Genomic DNA, 14,791 nt, shown 5'->3' on the forward strand with positions numbered 1-14,791 from the left:
AAAGTAAATATAAAAAAGTAGAAACATAAAAAATGTTCAAGTGTTCAATAAGTTATTAATATGAAATCACTCCTGGTTTTGTTTTTTATGTAGGATATTAGTGGTCTGAATGTCCTTTTAGAACTGCCTTAGTTTTGTCTCATATCTTCTTGTATATTGTGTTTTCATTTTCATTCAGTTGTGAAAAGTTCTTAATTTCCTTCTTGATTTCTGTATGGACTAAATTTTCATTTAAGTGTGAGTTCTTGTGATTCCACAAGTTTGGATGCTTTCTTTTGCTTCTGTGCTTGTTATCCAGCTTTAATCCATGGCTGTCAGATAGGATGTAAGGTGTTATTTCAATTTTCCTTTATCCAATTGAAACTTCCTTTGTGTTCTACAATGTGGTCAATTTTGTAGAACTTTCCATGAGCTGCTGAGAAGAAAATATATTCTTTAATGTTTGGGTGGAACGCTCTGTAGATGTCTGTTCTGTCATTTGATAGATGCTGTTACTTTACTCCAATGTTCTCTGTTTAGTTTTGTCTGCATGACCTGTTTATGTTGCAAATTTGGTATTAAAACTACCAACTATTATCTGTGTGAGGGTCAATATGTCATTTAGTTGTACTAGTATTTCTTTTATGAAAGTGGGTACACTTGTGATTGTAATAGTCTCATGGTGGATTTTTCTTTTAATGGGCATATGGTGTTTTTCCCTATCTCTTTTGATTAGTTTCAGGTGCTCTATTTTGTCAGATATTAAAATGGCTACATCTGCTTGCTTCGTGCATTCCTTTGATTGGTATACCTTTGTAACCTCTTCCTGGGCGGTGGTAGCACACACCTTTAATCCCAGCACCCGGGAGGCAGAGACAGGCGGATCTCTGTGAGTTCGAGGCCAGCCTCTTAAATATACTTTTAGACTAAGGTGCTATCAGTCCTTGATGGTAAGGTGCATTTCTTGGATGCAGCAGAAAGATGAGTTCTATTTTTAATCCAACCTGTTAGTTTATGTCTTTTTATTGGGGAGGTTGTGACTGTTAATATTGAGTTATTAATGAGCAGGGTGTATTAATTTATGTTATTTTGTTGTTTTGTTGTAGGTATTTCCCCTCTTGATAAATTGTTCTGGGGTTATTATTCCTTGTGTCTTTTTGAATGTTGTTAACAATCTCTTCAGACTCATGTTTTCTTTCTTGTGCCTTCTGTAGAACTTTACAGGTGGACAGAAATAGTTTAATTTGTTTTTATTTTGAAGTGCTTTTCATTCTCCTTTGATTATGATTGATCATTTTTCTAGGTATGGTAGTCTGGGCAGCATCTGTGGTTTTGGGGGGTTGTAGCACATTCATCTAGCCCCTTTTGACTTTTAGAGTCTCCATTGAGAAGTCAGGTGTAAGTCTAGTAGAGTTGCCTTTATATGTGCTTTAGGCTTTCTCCTTGCAGTTTTTAATATTTTTCTTTTGTTCTGCACATTCAGTGTTTTGATTATAAAGTCTCCTGGGGAGTTTCTTTCCTGATCCTGTCTTGTTGGTATTTTATATACGTCTTATACCCTGATAGGCGTCTCTCTCTCTCTCTCTCTCTCTCTCTCTCTCTCTCTCTCTCTCTCTCTCTCTCTCTCTCAACCTGGGAATTTTTATTTTGGTGTTGTTAAAAGTATTTTCTGTATCTTTGACCTATTGTTCATAGCTTTGACTTCCTAGGTGATTCGTGCATCAACCTTTTTAGATTTAGCATTTCTTTAACTGAGCTATCCACTTCCACTTTCTTTTCAAGAAGCAAAATTCTCTTTTCTGTGTCTTTTAATCTATGACTCTTACCTCTTAAGTTTTTGTTTGACTTCCTGAGTTTTCTACCTCAAAGTTTCCTTCCATTTTGCTTTTCTTTGGCAATTCTATTACTTTTTAATGATCTACTTTGTGTCTTTAATAACTTGCACTATTCCATACAACTATTTGTGCTTTTACTGTCTTCTTTACATCATTTATTGATATTCTCTTAAAGATACTTGAACATACATGTAATTGCTAATTTGAAGTCACTGTTTTTTTGCTTCAGGTAAAAATGCTTTTCTCAGGGCCTTTTACAATAGAGTTGCTGGCTTCTGGAGATGCATATTGTCTTGATTATTCATGTTTTTGTTGTTGTGATATCTTTTGTAGGGGGAGCTAGACATCTGGAGTTGTTTGTTGTGTTTTGGGTATAGCTATCTGACTTCACTATTAATAGATGAACATTCTATTCTTTGGTTGCTGTTGCTGTAATCAGGATCCTAGCCAAGTGTGGTAGCTGTGTGGTCCCTGGTAGCATAGTTTTGTGTGTCAATAGAGAGTCACTAAGGAATGGTGATACACTGAAAGTAACACCTGGGTCTAGCCAAATGCGGTGGCTGTGGGGTTCCTGGTAGAGAATGGATCTTCAATTCGGCAGAGATTCACAAAGGAACGTAGAAGAACTAGAAGGAATGGCTGAATGGGGGAGTGGAGAAGAACTACACTCAACTGATAGGTTGAATTCCAGCTTATGGACATGGTCTGCGATGAAGGCTCAGGTTGAGAGGCAGCCTCAGGTCTAAGGATAATCTGAAGAGAGTGGAATGGAGAGTGAGAGGAGGCTAAAGGTAGCCTACCCAGGTCCTAGCCAAGTGTGTCAGCTGTGGATCTCTGGTAGAGCGCTGTTCTGTGGAGCTAGGAGTCACAACGGGATAGAAATTGGCTAGAAGGAAAGGTTGAAAGGGGTGGTATGGAAGAACTCTGGGGACCCTGAGTTCACGCCAAGAGGATAAGTCTCAAGGGGATGGAGATGGCCTGGGGGCAGGGACTCATGCTGGTAGACAGAAGAAGGTTCAAGAGTAGTCTGGAGAGACCAGAGTTGATGAGGAGAAGCAGGTCCCTAGCCACATGGTTATTCAGTGCTGCAACTGACCCAACTTAGAAACAGGTCCATTGCCTTATTGCTTAGAATGTTCTCTACTTACTCTTCATTCTTTTGCAAATTGCTGTTGAATTAATTAGTTTCTTGCTCTTTTGCCTGCAATACTCCCTGCTGAATTGATTTGAGATATGGATTTCCCTTAGGTCAGCCTGTCTTTAATTGCAACATTCCTTATAATGGATGATAGGGGACAGGATCAGCATTCTTCTCAGGGTGCTATCCATCTTCAATGTCAGTGACTTAGAATATTTTTTGGGCCTCTTTGATTTTGCAACATCTCTGCTCCCCTTACTCTCTCAGGAGGGGGAGACTTTTGGCAGAGAGCTTTAATGACAGCAGCAGAAGCAGGGGAAAGTAAAAAAAATATTGAGTAAGCCTATGGGAGTGGGGTCCTCTTCTGAGGCTTAACTATTAGGCTTAATTCCAATTGAGACTTTGTGACTAGAACAGGTCATTTGCCTCATTTGTGGGAGGGGGATCTCAGTTTCAGTTATGAAGAAAGTATGGATTTTATCAGTGTTTGTAAGCCTTATTTCACCTCAGAATCACTAGGCAATGGTAACAGTAAGAAGGCAGAGGCAGGAAGATCTCTGTGAGTTCGAGGCCTGTCTGGTTTACAGAGTGAGATTCCAAAAAGCTCCAAAGCTACACAGAAATACTGTCTCAAAAACAACAACAACAGCAACAACAACAACAACAACAACAAAACTGATTCTAAAATGATATTACTGCTTCCACATCCTTACCACAAACCTGTGGAATCATGGTGAGAATTTTAAAAACACTAATATTTCTTTTTTGGAGGTGTATTCATAACTCAAACTGCATTTATTTTGTAAGGAAAATTCTACTTCTTAATAAAAACATTAATATTTCTAATATACCAACAAGGTTAAGCTAAATTAGGGCTTCTCAGCTTTCAGTATGGCTAAAAGTCACCTGGGAATATTGTGTAAATATTTGTTTTTTTCTGATTCAGTAAATCTAGTTTGGGGACTGAGATCTTGTTTATGTAACAAGTTCCAAGGTGATGTCTATCCTGAACTTTGAGAGAGAAGGCTGAAAGTTAAGAAAGTTTGCTAAATATGCAAATACCATCCCCAACAGACATTCAGCAGTCTCTGGGGACACTGTGGGTTCTTACAAGTGGGAGAGGTGTTACTGGTATCTAGTGTGCTAAGGAAAAGCATAGTGCCAGTCATCATACAATGCAAAAAAGAGAGAGCTCCTGTTTCCCCAAAGCAAGGGGAAATTTGGCCCAACATGTCAGTGCTGGTGGTTGAGAGACACTGTACTAGATGGTCTAATTTAAGATCTCATAGGAGTTTTACATTGATTTAAGCTTAAAGTTATATATGGTGACTAATAATCACTGAAACAACATTTTATTTCCTAGCCCCCAACTAAAATTTTTCCAAAAGATCTGTCAAGATTTGTTTTGTTGTGGAATAATCTTTTAATACACTGTGAAGATATGTCTTCGTCAAGGTGCCTTCTTATTGGTTTAATAAAAAGTTAAATGGCCATTAGCTAGGCAGGTATAGGTATAGGTGGGCCAGTCAGACATAGAGGACACTGGGAAGAAGAAAGGCGGGGTTACCAGGAGACACAGAGGGAGCAAGACATGCTGGAGGCCAGGTAAAGCCAGGAGCCACATGGCAATATGCAGATAACAGAAATGGGTTGATTTAAATTGTAAGAGCTAGTTAGTAGCAAGCCTAAGCTATGGCCAAGCTTTTATAATTAATAAGTCTTCATGTCATTACTGGGGAACTGGTGGTCCTGACGAAAAGGTCCAACTACATTGTTCAATTTACTTCCCTGAAAATAACACTTGAGAACTGAGAACAGAAGAACTATTCAGGGTGAGAACCTAAAAGGCCTTTAGCAATCAATTCAACTCAAGACTTTCATCCTACAGATGGAGATATTAAGGTCCATAGAGGGAAGCCATCAGCCAAGCTAAATTGTTTTAAGGAAATTCTTCACATAGTTAAAGTTGTTAAGGTACGCAATTGTTTACAAATAGCAGTAGTATTATCTGCTTCTAATTGGCACACTTTCTTTAAATGAACTGGGTAAGGAGGCTCGTTCTCTCATTTGGACACCACTACACTTGGATTCCATTTCTATTCACATCTTTAGAATAATATTCTAACAAGCTAAATGCCGTATTATTTGCAGCTATTCTAATAGGGCAGGGTTTGGGAGAATTCACTTTGGGTTGTAGTAATGATTACATATAAATATTTATTGGTGGTTTATAATATATCAGCTTTTATGTACTTACCTGATATTAAAAAAAAAACACCAATTCTATTTCATAGATCAGGAAACTGAGCAATGCAAAGATTAGTTCATGTGTCCATGGTCACACAATCACTAAGGGGTAGTATCTCAATTTAAGCCCTGTAATTGGATTCTAGTGTTCATTAATTATAGAATGAATGAAGAATGAATGCTGAAATTTGGCCAGCCCAGCAAAGAAAAACAAATAAAATAGTATATACACTTGTTTCCTTTTGCTATGAGCATTATCTGCAGTTGTCACAAGCCCCGACCACCCACTCTATAGTGTAAGTAATCAGAATTTTCTCTTTCCCAAGGTAAATGCCATATATGTCAGAGCTAGGACAGCCAAATCTATGAGATAATTCATGTGGCTTAAGCAAGAGGCCTAGGTTAAAATGCTTTAAAAGTCTTGGGCTCAGGCTGGACTCTTCAACTGCCTTCACTTTTCACTGCCGTTGATTTCATTTCTCAACTGACAGTGACAGGCACACATTTGCAAAATGATGTCTATAAGGAGACCCTGTGATGTTGGACCAAGAACCTCTTAAAGCTTCAATGAAGACAAAGGACAGCAGTGGGCAGACAACTGATAAGAGGGGGGAATCATATTGAATTTGTTGAAAGAAATGATGAGCCAAACTAGTTGGAATGAATAAATATCTTGAGAAGAACTTTTTTTTTGCAGATAGGTTTGTGCAGGAATAATTGTGCAGGAATAACCTGGAACATGGTTAAAGAACAAAGAGGAAGTTGCCAGTCATAAAATTTTGAAATCTAGAGAAAATCTTTATTCCAAATATTCATGCTATTTTAAGTGAGTGTTGGTTTTTTTTTTTCTTTTCTGGTAATAAGGAAAGTATCACCAGGAGGACCAGGGCTGTTGATTATGAATACAGTGAAGTTAATAACCATGATTTTCTGCCTACACATGGTAGAACTATATCTAAATCTAATCATAGATTGCATCTAGATCATAGATGTTCTTGTATCAAGCATTTTATATTTATAACTGCTATGCTATAAGTAGCATGTAAATACATTGGTGACCTGGAGGAAGAGTTTTAGACTTTGGACTGCAATGAGATAGGTAGGATCACTAACTGAGTTATCAGGGTTATTCCACAATATCATAAGGACATGACCTGCTATCTCTACGGAAATATTTATAAATGATAGCTCTAACAGAACACTTGACTTATACATCACAAGACTGTATTAATCCTAAGCCTTTTGCAAAGATCTGTCATAGTTCAACATTGAAAACCTGGTGAATTTATATCTCTTTAGACCTCGGCATTCAAACTAAAGGCAGGGGACTGAACTATATAACAGATTTCTAGTTTTCATATTTGCCAAATATGTGGTAGTCTTAAATAGAGACATGGAGTTGGGCTTTATACTAGGAAAGCAAACTGAGATTATATCTTTTTTTGGCATCTAAAGGAAGAAGAGTACCAATAAATACGTTAAAAACCTTTCTCTTGTTTCATTATTATCAAAATGTGACCCACTACCTTCAAGGAAAAGGTGTGACTGTGGGTAAGACTAGGAGCGGTGTTTATGCTCCGAGACCTTGCCTTGTGTTTTGTGTTTGCCTAGATTCACACATGGTCTAAAACTTGTCTGTATTGTGCCTGTATTGTTCCAACTTCCATCATTTCACTGGTTCTAGAAACTTGCTTTAACCCCAGTTCTTTCTGTTTTGGTCATTAAAGTTCAAATTGGTCCCTGGAGTTGTCTACAATCATCTTCTTTCTTTGATAGAATAGATCTCCCTATCCAAAATCATGACTGCAAGCTTGAAAGCAGCCTAGTTAGTGCTCCTTTCATTGGATTCAGTTTCCTCCAATTTACCTTCTTTGGCATTTATTCTCTATACCAGTGTCTAACATCTTGGGCCTCACATTCCTCTTGAATGAGGTGAGAATCTTTAGGTGTGAAGAAGCTAGATAATCCAATACCCTCGGAAAAATGCCACAATAAACATTGCTCAAGTGAGGAACTGAACAGAGCCAGTCTGGTCCTCATACGTGGAAACTCTTCACCTGGCAAAATGCCCTCCATGTTTGCCAAGAGTCTCTAGGGTCCCGGTGGTCCTCACCTGGCAACATAATGGTGCTGTGTGTGACACAGTGGCCGTTGGCCCTGACTGGGGATGTGTTAGGAAATATTTGGAAACTTTGTGGTTAGAGATAAAGCCCTGCTTTGCCTATTTTCATGGTGAAAACATGGCCACTGTGGTTAATTATAAGCTAGTAGAATGATGCTACAAAATATGAAGCTGAAAAGAGAGCATACAAATTGCCATCCAGGAAGTGGGAGGACCTTGGTCTTCCTGTAGGGCAGGGAATTTGGACTGCTCTTCAGTATCGAGAGGGAGGGGGAATGGACTGGGGGGAGGAGAAGAGGAGTGGGGATGGGGGAGGGGAGTGGGGGGAGGGGGCAATGTGTGGGAGGAGGGGAGGGAAATGGGAAACGGGAAGCAGTTGGAAATTTTAATTAAAAAAGAATAAAAAAAATTGCCATCCAGAGGTAGTGTAGGCAAACTCCAGTGTACCACTATACCACCCAGTAATTGATTGACTGACCTGAGGCTTTGGGAGCTATTAAGTCTCAAGGAAAGGAGAGAGCGATACTTAAACAGTCCTGCCTCCTCCACCTGTTCCTTGGAAAAGAGGTATTAGAAAATCTAAAAATAGCCCACTGAACTGAATCCCTGAAGGTTTTTCAGATGTTCACCTGGTGGCCTGGAGCAACATGAAATTTTATATCCTATCTGCATGACACAGAGCTTATATATATGCTGATGTGGAATGAGAATGTTCAATTCATGTTTCTTCATTAGCCTGCAATATCATATATGCTGAGCTCTTCAATGGGAAAGTGGAAAATAAACTTTAACACGAAAGAAGTAATTGCTTCCTCTTTCATGGAATGCCAAGTTTTAATTCCAAACCAATAGTCAGTCCAAACAAAGGACTATCTACTTGGCAGTGTTTGAGGCTATTGTAAAATGAAATTGTAACTCTGATTTAAGAATACTTCTCTAGACTCTGCCAAAACAAAGATGAGTGTTCATGGTTTGGTTGGCTTTAAAATGAAGATATTTTTCATTATGTGTGATATGATAGCCAAAAGAACAATTCCATGTTTATAAAATTAGACTTTAGAGCTAGAAAGATCATAGGAAACAAAATGTCAATACTAAAAAGCATCATCATCTACATTGGGGTTTAATCATTCTTCCCCTCCCAAATCAATCTGGACAAATGGCAGTCATCTTGGAAGAAGTTTAGCATGCTGCAAAATGTATACTGTACATATAAGTCGGGAACATTTTCTTGGACAGCTGACATTGCAGATTTGTTATTTTCTGCTATTTCTTGCCTTTCCCAATAAAAGAAAGGACACATATGGCAGATAAATTTATATATATATTGGAGAATGCGACTATTTGCCACTATAGTTGGGATATAAATGGTAACTTAAGAAAGCTTGTTTTAAGGTTGAAGCAACACTTGATAGCAAATAATGAATATAGCATTGGAAATTTGTGTAGAATATCATTTACTTAAAGATCCCAGGATGAAAGCTCTGTCACACCATATTCCTGAAAATCTTTTTTTTTTTAATTTTTCCTTGCATTTAACTCAAGAAAAGTTTCATTTCCAAGTCCCCTCAAACCATTTCCTTTTTTTATTGTTTTCATTGAGCTATATATTTTTCTCCACTCCCCTCCTTCCCCCTCTCTTCTCTTCTATCCTGTCCCATGATACCCATGCTCCCAAGGAGATCTTGCCTTTTTCTATTTCCCATGTATATTAGATCCATGTATGTCTCTCTTAGGGTCCTCTTTGTTGTCTAAGGCTCTCTGTGGTTGTGAATTGTAGGCTGATTTTTGTTTTATGTCTAAAAGCCATTTATGAGTGAGTAAATACTCTATTTGTCTTTCTGGGTGTGGGTTATCTCACTCAAAATGATGTTTTCTAGATCCATTCATTTGCCTGTAAATTTCAAGATGTCATTTTTTTTTTCTGCTGTGTAGTACTTCATTGTGTAAATGTACCACATTTTCCTTATCCATTCTAGGGGCATTTAGGTTGTTTCCAGGTTCTGGCTATTACAAATAAGGCTGCTATGGACATAGTTGCGCACATGTCCTTGTGGTATGACTAAGCATCCTTTGGGTATATACCCAAAAGTGGTATTGCTGGGTCTTGTGGTAGGTTGTTTCCTAAGTTTCTGAGAAATCTCCATACTGATTTCCAAAGCAGCTGTACCAGTTTGCACTCTCACCATCAATGCAGAAGTGTTCCCTTTACTCCACATCCTCTTCAGCATAAGTTGTCATCAGTGTTTTTGATCTTGGTCATTCTGACAGGTGTAAGATGGAATCTCAGAGTTGTTTTGATTTGCATTTCTATGATGGCTAAGGATTTGAACATTTCCTTAAGTGTCTTTCAGCCATTTTAGATTCCTCTATTGAGAGTTCTCTGTTTTGGTCTGTACTCCATTTTTTATTGGATTATTTGTTCTTTTGATGACAAATTTCTTGAGTTAGTTGTATATTTTGGAGATCAGACCTCTGTCTGATGTGGGGTTAGTGAAGATCTTTTCCCATTCTGTAGGCTGCTGTTTTGTCTCCTTGACTATGTCCTTAGGTTTACAGAAACCTGTACTCCACAAAATTGGAAAACTTAAAACAAATTGACAATTTTATGAATAATTATTATTTAAAATTTTGTGGATAATTATTATTTAACAAACTTAAATCAAGACCTATAACCACCAAAGAAATAGAAACAGTCATCAAAAGTCTCCCAACCAAAAAAAGCCCAGGATCAGATGGTTTCAGCACAGAATTCTACAAGATTTTCTAAGAAGAACTAATACCACTACTCCTCAAATTGTTCCACACAATAGAAACAGAAGGAACATACCCAAACCACACAAAGACATTACTAAGAAAGAGAATTACAGATCAATCTCCCTCAAAAAAAAACACTTTAAAGAAAGCATATACCATAATAAATAGAGAAATCCCCTTCTTGGTACCTAATAAGCAAGAGGATCTACGCTGTAGTTCAGCAGAACTGCCTAAAATGAGATTATATCAGTGAAATCAATCATCAGATTGATGGCTCTACAATAAGGACAATTCCTTTCTTTGATTTATTTCATATATGTTGTTTGATAGATGTCATGAATAATATTGATGTATATTATTGCATTTATTCAATTATGTGTCTACCTAACCAATAGTTAAATGCTCAGATATTTTACAGAAGGGTGAGGAGATGACTTAGTGTGTGAAGTGTTTGCTGTGGAAGCAGGAGGACCTGAGTTTAGATTCCCAGTACTTATGTAAAAGCCTCAGACCTCAGCATATGTGTCTGTAGCCCAAGCACTGGGGAAAGGGTGAGGGTTGGAATAAATACATGTGAATCTCAGTGCTTCACTGGCCAGTGAGTTTAACTGAAAGAGTCAGTGAGCTCCATGTTCAGTGAGCAACGCTCTCTGAAACAAACAAATAATAAAAACACAAGACAAGAAGACACTTGATGTCACATTCTAACTTCCACATGCATGGGTAAGGATACTAATACATGTATACACATGCATATACACAATGTTATATAGATAACATCTCACATATTGTGTATTGAATACTCACTATACACTTTGTCCTTAACTGTGGTAAATACCATAAACACAGAATTGAATGAGCTATAAAATAAAACAGCTCTCTTAAGTATGTAGTCTCAGGAAGGCTGAGTTCTGATTCCGACTTTACCATTGACCTATGAGACCTAAGCTCCTGTTCTCATGCATCCCTACAATTTACAAACATCAAGAGAACATGATGAAAGGTATTGAAGAATCATCAAGTTTTCAGAAGAGAGGTGAAGGGGTTCTAGGTGTTATGCAGTTTTCTACTGTCTTTCACAGATCCTATGGGGGAGGAAGAAAGAGTTGCTTTTGCTGGCTGTGTGTTTCGCAGTTTGACCCTTGTTGTTCTCTTTTCAGTCCCTTCAGGAGAAAAATCCTTAGAAGATACACTTGAAAAAATGTCCAGTGGAGTTGTCAGTCCCTTGCTTGTTTGGGCAGGACAGCTGCGCATGACGCACCCCATGTGTTTTTGTTTAGTGCTTCCAACATTCTAAACAAAGCATGCCCCTTCCCTTGAATTCTTCCTTGGATGTTTTGTCCAAATCTTTCTTGTCTTCTGTAAAGTCAATCTGCTGCAATGTGTTGTCATCTTCCCTGCATATATAAAGCATTGAAAAACCGCTTTTGTTTGTTTTTGAAAGCTCTGGCCGTGAACATTCCTCTGCACCATCATCATGACTGCAAGATACTGGATTTTGTTTGCACCAGGAAGAAAGGCTCTAGTTCCCAGGAAGTAGCATAATGTTGGCTGTGTCAGGGGTGGGGGATGTGGAAAACCCTGGTACTTAGATCTGGGTCTGGTTATTATTATAGAAATTAAAGGGCTGTTATAAGAAACCTACACCATGACTCAGACAGCAGTGCTCCCTGAACATCATCAACATCCTATGTCTTTCCATCTTTTTCTTTCCTGTCCTGTCTGTTTCCCCAGTAGAGTAATAGCTCCATGAGGAATCTAAAGTAGGATAATCAGGCAAATTATCATGTAATCAATGTAGTCTTAGAATAGGCATAATGATTCAGTCAAGACAACAGGAGTGAACTAGTTTGTCTGAAGCAAACCAAGAGACTGGGTTCCTTACCACGGAAGTCACAGAAACTTCAAATCTCCAGGATGTGTGTCCAAGGTAGTGAATCCTATTCTGTGCCTACATGTGACATCACAGGGATGCCTAGTGGAGTTGCTCAGGACAGCGCCGTAAAATGAAGGAGCCAACTAGCTAGTATTCTCATGTAGACATCTGTGCAGCATGTTGTTGGGTAAAATTGCTGTGCTGAATGCAAGAAGGAAGAACAATTAGAGCATCAATTAATTAGAATCTTGCTTTTATTCTGCTGTGAAAGGTAATTTTTTTATTAGGTGAATAAAATTTTAAGCTTACCCCAAGCTTTAATTATAGTGCTATTATTTTAAAATATTGGCTGGCCTTGTTCCAAGATACAGAACTGTTTATATTTCAATAATCTAAAGGTTGTTCAAACACATTATAATTTTCTGATAAATACTAATGACCTAAAAGAATTCTGGATTGTTTTGTTTAAACAATTGATTAAGATGACAACAGACCTGGAATTACACTAAACCTATTTCTCTCTTTTTTAATTTAAATAATATTTTTTCCATTTATTTTGCATACCAACCAGTTTCCCCTTCCTCTTCTTTTCCCATTCCTTTCCTTTTCCATCTACACCTCCCCATCCACTCCATCTCCATTAAGAAAGGGGCAGGCCTCCCATGGATTTGCACAAAGCATGGCACACCTAGTTGAGGCAGGACTGAGCTCCTCCCTTATGTCAAGGTGGGGCCAGGTAATCCAGCATGGGGAACAAGTTACCAAAAGCCAGCTAAGCACCAGGGAAAGGTTCTGATTTCACTGTCAGAAGCCTTACTAAGAGACCAAGCTATACAACTGTCACACACATGCAGAGGGCCCAGGTCAGGTCCATGCACATTCCTCGACTATAGGTTCAGTACATGAACTCCTGGGAGCTCGGGTCAGCTGTCTGATGCCGCCCCCCCCCCCAGCTAGTTCAATCCCTCCTACCTTTCTTATGTAAGACTTTCTGAGCTCAGCACAGTACTTATCTGTGGATCTCTGCCTCTGCTTCCATCAGTTACTGAATAGACTATCTCTGATGGCAGTTATGAAAGTCACCAATCTGCTTAGAGTAGATGGCCAGTTCAGGCACCATCTCTACCATTGCTAGGAGTCTAAGTTAGGATCATCCTTGTGGGTTCCTGGGGGTTTCCCTTCACCAGATTTCTCCATAACCCTGAAATGGGCCTCCTATAAGGACATTTCTTTTGTTATTCTCCCCCTCCATTCTGCCTCCAACCTGCTTCCTGCACCCAGCTGGTCCAACTCTTACCCTCTAGTTCCCATCCCTCCATCCTCCCAACCCCTACCCTTGGTTTACCAAGGAGATCTTTTCTACTTCCTCTTCTCAGGGAAATCCATGTATCCCTCTTTGGGCCCTTTTTACTATTTATTCTCTCTGGGACTTTAGATTGTAGGTTGGTTATCCTATACTTTACTCCTAATAACCACCTACGAGAGAGTACATACCAAGATTGTCTTTCTGAACCTCAATAAGAATAATTATTTTTCCTTCTTCCCTTCTGCAGGGATACGGGATCCACCAGCTCAGCCTGTTTGGGTGCTGGGACAGGGTGCTTAGGGCAACAGGGCCAGTGGGAATTGTTTTGCTTCAATAGCCTGTCTGCAGCAAGGTAGCCCCTTGTTAGCGAGGTTCCTGGCCACCAAGGGAACCTGATCCTGTTCCATAAGATCCACCGGATAGTATTTGAAGGAAGACATGGGCAGGCGCCAAGGCAAGAATTCCTCCACCAATCTGAAAAACAACATGAAAACACCAGAACCCAGTGATCAGACAACAGAAGGTCGTGAACACCCTAATCCAGAAGAAGGGGGAAAATTTGACATTATGAAAGCGATAGAGTCCCTTAAACAGCATGTAAAAAACGCCCTCATGGAAATGGATGAGAAGTATAACAAAAAGTTTGAAGAAATGAATAGATACGTAAATGATACTCTGGGAAACCAAGAAAAAACAATCAAACAGTTAATGGAAACAGTTCAAGAATTAAAAACTGAAATGGAGGCAAGAAAGAAAACAGAAACAAAGGGCCGACTGGATATGGAAAATCTAGGGCAATGACCAGAGACTACAGAAATAAGCATAACTAATAGAATACAAGAGATAGAAGAAAGAATGTCAGACTCTGAAGACACTATTGAGAAAATAAACGCACTGATCAAAGAAAACAGCAAATCCAACAAATTCTCATCATAAAACATTCAGGAAATATGGGACACACTAAAAAGACCAAACTAAGAATAATAGGGATAGAAGAAGGAGAAGAATTACAGCTCAAAAGCCCAGAAAATTTATTTAACAAAATTTTGGAAGAAAACTTTCCCAACATAAAGAAAGATATTCCTATGAATACTCAAGAAGCATACTGAACACCAAATAGACTGGACCAAAAACACTATCCCCTCGCCATATAATAATCAAAACACAAAACATACAGATTAAAGAAAGACTATTAAGAGCTGTAAAGGAAAAAGGGCAAGTAACTTATAAAGGTAAACCTATCAGACTTACTTACATGGAACTTCTCTATGGAAACCATGAAAGACAGAAGGTCCTGAATAGAGGTACTGCAGAAACTAAGAGACTATGGATGCAAGCCCAGACTACTATACCCAGCTAAGCTATCATTCACTATCAATGGAGAAAACAAAATATTCCAGGATAAGAACAAATTTAAACAATATGTAGCCATAAACCCAACCTTACAGAAAGTAATAGAAGGAAAATCACAACCCAAGGAATCCAACATTGCCGACACTGCCTATAATAACTCAGAAAACAAGTGACCCTT

Source organism: Chionomys nivalis, chromosome X, assembly GCF_950005125.1.
Source record: "Chionomys nivalis chromosome X, mChiNiv1.1, whole genome shotgun sequence".
Classification (NCBI taxonomy): Eukaryota; Metazoa; Chordata; class Mammalia; order Rodentia; family Cricetidae; genus Chionomys; species Chionomys nivalis.